Source organism: Equus quagga, chromosome 8 (genome assembly GCF_021613505.1).
Source record: "Equus quagga isolate Etosha38 chromosome 8, UCLA_HA_Equagga_1.0, whole genome shotgun sequence".
Classification (NCBI taxonomy): domain Eukaryota; kingdom Metazoa; phylum Chordata; class Mammalia; order Perissodactyla; family Equidae; genus Equus; species Equus quagga.
The window spans coordinates 419,663-428,641 of NC_060274.1; the positions used below are offsets into that span (position 1 = coordinate 419,663).

Below are 8,979 nucleotides of genomic sequence, written 5' to 3' on the forward strand. Positions count from 1 at the left end.
CCTCAGGAATGCTACGCTACAGTGTGCTGTTTTATGGCATTTACAAAGAAAAATCTGGATAGGCAGAATCTGGGACTTGCGACATCAGAAGATGCCTTCCGGTATTCAGCATATCTCAGGGCGTTGAACACGACGCACACCAGCCACCCATCGATGCCGTTAGCACGGTGTGAGATGAATGCTTAGGAAGGTAAAGTCTACGGATATTACCTTTTTAAATACCTTTTTTCTGGTTTCTTTAAGTCTTTTATTGCTAAGAGCATATACTAGGGTTTTTCATTCTCTAAAAGTAGTTTTCAGGATGATTGCAAAATATAGATACATAATTTCATTTATTCAACCTGTAAATTATACAGGAAATTTTCATAATTGTTTAGTAAGAAAACAGAAGTTATGTCTCATTAGGTAGGAGTCTTATTGCCCAAAATACAGTCTGGGAATCACTTCCATTCCTGCGGGCCTCCTCAGGGCAGATGACATCACTTGCTGTCATATCTCTAGCACACAGCCAGTGTCTGGCACATGAGGGGCCCAGTAAGTATTTGTGAATGAATGAATAAATAAGGCATCAAAGCACAGGTGTATAAAAAATCAGGAATCAACAAGTTTATAGACTCCAGTTGTGGGCAAAGAGTACAAAGTGGAGTCACTGCTCTCAAGTAGCTGACAAGCTGGTTTGGGAAACAAAACATCATACAGGACATTTTACGGAGGAGCAGCCAGCAGCTACACAAGTACAGCAGGACAGTATTACGCTGGAAGTGGCCTCACTCCTACCAATGGTTTCATCCTCCTCTTACAGCTAGACTAGTCCTAACGTACTGGCTTACTAGTAAATGGGGAAGTGGAGAGAAGAGGAAAAAGAAGTCCAGGAGCTCCTTCATTTACAATCTTTCAACTGACAAACACTCAGAGAAATGAAGAGTGGCATGTCTCAACAAAAACATATCAACCCTACCCACCACTGATAGAAGGAGGTCAGAGTACATGTCCAGTCACCTGGGACACAAGGCCAAATGGACTCATCAACAGCCCACAAGGACACTTCCCATGTGAAGAGCAGCATTCCAGAAGGACAACCAGTACCAGCAGTTATGGCCACCTTAAGGCATACCTAGCATCCCAATGGTGTCACAGCATAATTTTCAAAGGCTAAAAGATATCACTCATGAAAATATAAATTAAGGACAAAGCCTGTAAGATGAGAAACTGGTTCAGATGGCATTTGAAGAGCTGGAATTGACTTAAATAAGTTTTTTAAAGTTGGACACAAATCTGGTTAATGTCCTACAGAAAAATAAAACCATAACCTTTGAACTTATCTTTATCAGAAAGAAATAATTTGTATCTTTACAAGAAAAAAATCTATAAATTAACATGTAATATCACAGGGTTTGGGCTCTAACCAAGAGTAAACAGCAGAGTCAGCAAGGTGCATTCTGTTAGAAAATCAAACCATTTTGGGTGGATCCATTAGGCAATGGCCCAGTATGACAGTGACAAAACATGCAGTCCTCTTTTTTCCTTGCTTCATTTCCAAGTTTTAGATAATTTTTCTTTAAATGGTAACAGCTGGCTGGGCCTAGGCCCTCTAAGTGAGGTCCCCTAATGGCTGAGTGTAGTATCTGGAATCCGCTCGCTCTTCTCTCTTCTCCTCCCCACTAACCCTACCTAAAAAGAGAAACTTACAGAGACCTCTTCGACACAGCAGGATAAGAACAGGGACTGAAAATTCCCAAAGATTACAATTTACCCCATGCCAGCACATGGGACAGTGTTTGCCCAATGTTTACTGATTATTTACGAATGCACAATCAGGTAAATAAATGAACCGAGGGTGGTTCCACTTAGGTTAGTCTCAATGCTTCAGAGGACCTCCACAGAGGACTCATTAAACTACTGACAAAGACGCTCTCCTTGGCCAAACTTTAGTCAGGCTCCTCGGCCCTCTTTTCGATTAAGGCTCGACCTTGGGCTTCCACATTGGTCCTTGCCAAGTCCAGTTTGAGCAAGAATCCTGCTGAGTCAGTTTAAAGAAAATCCCCCACCCTTGATATATGATCACCTCAAGATGTGATCCAATTCCTCATCCCTCACCCTTGATTCTCTCACAGACCCCCTCGCTCTGCTCGTTGGCTATAAATATCCAGAAATCTCTCTGTGTTTAGAGTTGAGCTCCATCTCTCTCCCCTGTTGCAACAATCTTGTATAAAGTCTGCCTTACTGTTTTAACAAGTGTCAGAATAATTTTTTTCTTTAATGCTGCCAACTCAAAGAAGCTTATTCAAATGAGAAATGGGAAGCCTGTAGTTATTACGATTACTTTAATACATCCAGGGACAAGTGTGCAGACTCAGGGTGCCCTGGAAGACCCTCCAGAACACAGTGTGGCCGTGACCACTGGTGTCAAGATTCAGAAAACTGGTGCATGGCAATGTAGACACTCAGTGATTGGTAGGTCGACCTCTTTTAGCTGTGTCCTAGGGAGAAGTAACAGAATGCTAGGCAGTATAGTATTGTTGATAAAAGGAAGGCTCTAGAACAAAACTAAACTGATTCAAATTCTAACCTCCTCTTAATAGCAGTGAAACTTCAAGCAAGTTACTTCACTCTATAAGCTTCACTTGTCTGACCTGCAAAATGAGGTTTATAAGACCCACCTCATAAATTGTTGTGATGCAATTTTACATTATAAATTTATTAATAAAACATTTCTCATTCATTACCTAAAGTTTATTAAAATCAGCCCAGCACCAGTCAAAATTGTTAAATTATCTCAAAATTTAAAACATAGCCATTTAAATTTTAGTGAAGTTTTATGATTTTTATAAGCTAGATTATTTTTGAATATCAGAAATGTATTCAATTGTGAGAACTTTTTTGATTAAAAAAATAGCCACATTCTTACCAGAAAATTCAGAGACAGCACAAAGGAAAAAAGCCACAGTCACGCGCCACATAATAACATTTCAGTCAACGACAGACTGCATATCTGACAGTGGTCCCATAAGATTAGGCCCATACAATCTAGGTGCATAGTGGACCATATCATCTAGGTATGTGTAAATACACTCTGTGATGTCCACACAAGGAAGAGATCACCTAACAATGTTTTTCTCAGCATCCCCATCTTCAAGCAACACATGACTGAACTCATAATCTCACCCTCCAAAGACAATGACTACAACAAACAGAGTACATATTCCTAGTCTTTTCTCACTATTCATTCACTTTAAAAATGTGGATCATAATCTACTTTGTGTCTTAATTTATTATGAATATATTCCCCAACCATTGTAAACTTTCTCCTACCGTGTCATTTTTAATGGATGCACAATGTGGATAAAACATAACTTATTTAACTCTACTGTGAACGCTTAAGTTACTTCTAATATTGCATGCCATAAATAGAACATGAATCACATCCACGTACATAAATCTTTGAGCACATCTCTGATCATTTCCTTGGGATAAATCTAAGACGTGAAATGGCTGAGTCACAGTAAAAACACATATTGGTAGTTTTTCTCCAACAAGGTTGTCCATTTGTAGTCATAACTCATCAATACTCAGTTGTCCTCAACAATAGCAGGTAGTTTTATCTGACCAGAAATATGGTTTATTTATCCAGTAATTACTTTTACATCACTCCCTACAGCAAACACTGAGCTATGAACAGGCAGACAGGGTCCTTGCCCTCCAGCAGCCTACACTCCAGTGGGAGAACATCCAACCAGCAACAATCCCTTGGGCATAACTGCAGGACAGAGACAGGGTAGAGAGCATAGGAATATTCAGCAGGAAGACCGAGCCCAGAGCTGGCATCCATCATGGCCGACCTGAGGAAAGGCATCTCAAGTAACACTTGATGAAAGGCAGGAAAGGCAGGCACAGCCAGATGGAGATGGGAGAGCAGGCAGCCAGGAGGCAAGAAGCAAGAGTAACAAGGAATGAAATGTCTGAAAAGTCCATAAAGTGTCATTTTTATTGTTAAATGGATGTTTCTACAGTGCTTAAAATATCTGTTCTATTAAGTAGTTTAACCTGTAATTATTTATACCATAAATGTGTTCCTCAAACATAGAAAATGGAAAAAACCCCAAACCCTCAGTATAGCTAGAACCACTGCTGTAAGGGAAGAAGAGTGAGGAGAGATGAGGCTGCAATAGAGGGCCAGACAGCAAAGAGGCTTGCAAACCATCCACACACATTTACACTTCATCCCAAGGAAAATGTTCAAGGCTCTTAAGCAAGTGCATTTTAGAAACACTGCCCCGCCTACGTGGTGGAGAAGGATGGAGACAGGCAAGACCGCAGATAAATGTGGGGCTTTTGTGGACCCTGGTTGTTGTGGCTACCCAATATCCAAACACCTTCCCTATTTTGGAAGAACCTCAAGACTGGAAGGATGCAGAGTCCTCTTTCCTACTGCAAAAGACAAAGGAGGTAGAGAGACTCTCTTTTGCTCCCCCCACAGATATACAAAGGGCGTGAGACCTAAATCCCCACATTTGTTTGATAAACACTCATCTAGTGTTTATTGTGCTCCGGGCCCTGTGCTAGCAGCTGTGGATGCAGCAACAACGAACAAGACAAAGTCCTTGACTAAGATATGAATCTTCAAGGAAGAGGGCGAAGGCTCAGGGTCTATCAGAAAAGAAAGCCTGGGGGTGTGCACACATATGTCAAAACAGATCAAGTTGCACACTTTAAATATGTGCAGTTCATTCTATAAGCCCCATAGCAGATATCCCCTCTGGTCCCACTGGCACATTATCAGTTTTGTTCAGACTCTATTGTAAAAGGCATGCTCTGCCAGCAAAGGAAGAGCTGGTTGCCTGGCAGCAGCCAGTAGTGTGTGCTCCGTGAAGTCACCTGCCTGAGGTCACAGACAGTAACAATAAAGCTGGGATTTGAACCCAATGCCTCCAAAGCCCATGTTCCCTTCACTAGGCCACACCACACACTATCTAACGCTGCTGCTGCTGCACTTCAGTGTGATCCAATCACTCACTACAGAACTACCCTGTAGGGCATGTCCTTAGCCCAGAGATCTCTCCTTCCTGAGGGCTTTCCCAATCACAGGGGCCCCAACAGAATGCTGGGCCCTTGGCCCACTGCAGCTCTACAGAACCTCTTAAAGGCCAATAAAGCACAGTGTGAAAACCACAGTCACCGAACACACAAGAGGAAAATATGCGTGTACCCATAAAAATGTACACCTCATTTATCCAGAATTCAGCATAAGAATCCAGCATAAATAAAGAAATTCATGGGTTAAAGCTAAAACAATTTATTCATGAGACTTCCTCAGGCTCTGATTTATCACCTATGGACTGTTTTTCTCTTCAGTGCTGACAATTAGCTCCTAAGCCCACAGGTATGGAAAGGGTATTTGAGGCAGGCATACGACAGCGGTAAGAACTGCTGACAGCTAATGCGTGGAAAGCAAGAGGGCAGAAAAACTTTAAAAAGCTGAAAGACATAAAAACTTCAAACAAATAATAGGGGAAACAGCTCAAGCCCTAACACTGTTTAAATCACAACATAAAAAATTATGTTTAAAATGTTCACTTGGGATCATTAGGGAAAGTTTGTATCACATTCAGCACATTCCATTAAGAAAACAAGGAAATAATATATTTTCCAAAGATTTACATTCTAAATGGGAGATTTTGGTGCTTAATGGGCAAAAACCCAAAACTAAATTATCTAGAAAATTCTGTTCAAAAAGAATTACTTTCCTCTTGGAAATGGTTAGGCATTCCTAGTTGACAATGGTTTTATTGTAAATGACTTTACGATAATTTGCATGAATCCATACTGTGTTAATTCTTTGGGCTACAGTACTAATGGGAACAGTATTACACTGCACACTTTTATAGAACCTAGCATATATATGTGCATATGTGCAGCTACATAGATATACCAGTCCATGTTACTATAAATGTTCTACAATAAGAGCTGACTTAAATGGATTCTTTCCTAGTGAATAATACTTGTTTATAAGGAAAAGGATGCTCAGGAGCTGGCTTTTTTGGCCAGCAATGGCCCTGATTTACTGTCTGACTGAAGGCAAATCATTTAATCTCTTTGTACATCACTGATTTCCTTATTTGTAAAAATAAGATAATGATTTACCTCTCAATTTGGCGGATTTTAAACTACAGATCCTTCTCAACTTATGATGAGGTTACGTTCCGATAAACCCATCATAAGTTGAGAATATCAAGTCAAAAATGCATTTAAAACACCTAACCTACTGAACATCATAGCTTAGCCTAGCCTACCTTAAATGTCCTCAGAATGCTTACATTAGCCTATATTTGGGAAATATCATCTAATACAAAGCCTATTTTATAATAAAGTGTTGAATATCTCATGTCATTTATTGAATACTGTACTGAAAATGAGAAACAATGGTTGTATGGGCACAGAATCGTTGTATCCTACCACATATCGCTAGCCTGGGAAAAGATCAAAATTCAAAGTAGTTTCTACTGAATGCGTATCATTTTTGCACCGTCATAAATTTGAAAAATCTTAAATTAAATCATTCTAAGTTGGGGACCGTCGGCACTACTATAAAATTCTTTAGAAATATCTTCTTATATTTAGATAAATAATTTAAACCTTAAGTAACATGTTTTAAAACGCTGAAGATTTCCCCAGTAGAATATCTTACAAAGAAACAGATGTCTAAAAGCAAGTTAAAATAAAAAGTTACTTATACTTGTTCTAAAGCTCTATAAAAACAATTGATAGCATTAGGGTTGAAACTAATTTAAAAAAGAGGATGCAATTAAGCCCTCTGAATGAATTTCCAGTGTACAATCTTACTTTCCATGGAGATAAGAGTTGCTTTTATGATTTCAATTAAACGGACTTTCCTTCTACCATTAACCTTCCCTTGAAGGAGGTGGCAACCCAGCAGCGGAATAAATCAAACATATGCATTGTTGCAAATCGTCTGCCCACTGTGCTGAGCTGTCAGTCTCTGAGATCTCCCTGACACGAGGGCAAACTAAAGCCAGGTTACAGCAGGAATTTGATCAGCTCCATTCATTCATATTTTCTCTCTAAGCTCCAATAACAAGCACACACAAGAAAGAGTAGAAGGTGGAGAGGGGAAAGTCTGAAGGACAGGGGCACAAATACCAAGACAGCAGGATTTGACAAACAGCCAGTTTTGTAGGGATTCGAGTTGTGCAGGGCCTGAAGCTTATACAATGTGGGTCTCTTTTCTTAAAAAAGAATACAAAATTATAAACACAAGACCTCAAAGGTCCTTCTCAGTGCCTTGGAAGGGGCTCGTGACAGTGAGGAACCCTGAAGCATGAATTTCCTTAGCTTTATACAAAATCTGTCCCATAAATGACACCCCAATTCAGGTTAAGGGATGGGGCAGAACCTCAGAACACTGAAAACCACAAGCGACTTCAGACATTGCCTACTGCAGTCTTCTAGATGAGAAAACAGTAGGCCAGAAGTGACTAGACATTTCCATGTGCCTGAAAGATGAGGTGGTTAGAAACCACACAGAGAAAGTGGGAAGTAAGGTGCTCAAGAAATGGTATGTACAGACAGATGAGAAGTGCAGGACCTGACACAGCTACGGTGTTGTCGATGCTTTTCGTGAACACAACTAGGCAGGAAGACAAAGGGAATGGTGGGGTCAGGGGAGAAGCCACCACAGCGGAGCTCAGAGCTGGCAGGTGGCGACCGGGAAATCAAGGCACAGACAGCATGTGAAGGCTGTGGTGGTGCACAGCAGGTCGCTCCTAACAGCAAGGTGCAAACATGGCAGGTCGAAGAGCACGTGTAGATGGGAGGCCACGATCCAGCAATGACACAGAGGAGAGACAAAACAGAATGATGACACCAGACCCAGGGGTACTGAGGAAGGTATCTCAGTACTCAGTATGCAGCCGCAGACCAGATAGCGGAGTACATGTGGGGTGAGTGCTGAGGCAGCTGCTGCTGCAGGATGCTCCCCATTCCCGCTTCCCCCTCCCGGAGCCATCTGCTCACGCTCAGCCAGAAACGTGGACATCGCTGTAAGCGCCACCACCTCACTCCTATCCCATCAGACTGGCCCCAAATGCTCCCCACGACCGAGGCCAGGTCTTCAGGGCTGACCGTCTCTGTCCCGAAAGCCGCACATCTCCACAGGAACTGCAGTCATCGCACCACAGACCCCACCCGCGCAGACCGCCTGCTCACTGCGGCCCGAGCACTTGGCCTCCTGTCCAGATCCCCTCAGGCACCACTTCATGTCTAACGTCCCGAGCACATCAGACGGTCTAAACCCCGCGTCTGGACCTGCCGCTCCCTCCGCAGCACGAATGGCCTCCTGCCGCAACAACTCCCCACTGCCCCTTGCACAGAACTCAGCTCAGACCCCGCTATGGACCTGCCCCTGTGTGGACACCTGCGGCCGGGTCCAACCTGGCTGACGGAGACAGTCAATTGCTCAGCCCCTGCTGTCCTCTGCGGGCGGCAAGCCCCTATTGTCCATCTTTCCCCTGCCCGTGCTGAGACCTCGCACTGCCAGTGTGGCCGCGGACAGGGCCCAGGGGGACAGGGGAGGCGGAGCGGGGGTCAGAGGACACCTCTGCAGGCAGCACTACAGCCATGCCCAAGCCAAGGACAACAGACAGAGGCCTCCCGAGGGAGGGTCGGGTCCCATGACACGGGGAGGGGGCTAGGCACAGCAACGGGGTCGGGGGTCAGGGGCATGAGGGGACAGGAGAGGGCCAGGTGCAGCACCAGGGTCGGGGGTCAAGGGTAGGGTGACAGGAGAGGACCAGGTGCAGCGCTGGGGTTGGGGGTCAGGGGTGTGAGGGGACAGGAGAGGGCCAGGTGAAGCGCTGGGGTCAGGGTCAGGGGCATGAGGGGACAGCAGAGGGACAGGTGCAGCACCGGGGTCAGGGGCATAAGAGAACAGGAGCGGGCCAGGTGCAGCACTGGGGTTGGGGG

At 43.6% G+C, this 8,979-nt stretch overlaps 1 protein-coding gene across 3 annotated transcripts in view; it reads right to left on the reverse strand.

Moving 5' to 3' along the window:
* FAM120B (family with sequence similarity 120B) overlaps window positions 1-8,979 on the reverse strand; it is a 95,253-nt gene that overhangs the window by 72,134 nt on the left and 14,140 nt on the right. The window lies entirely within an intron of this gene.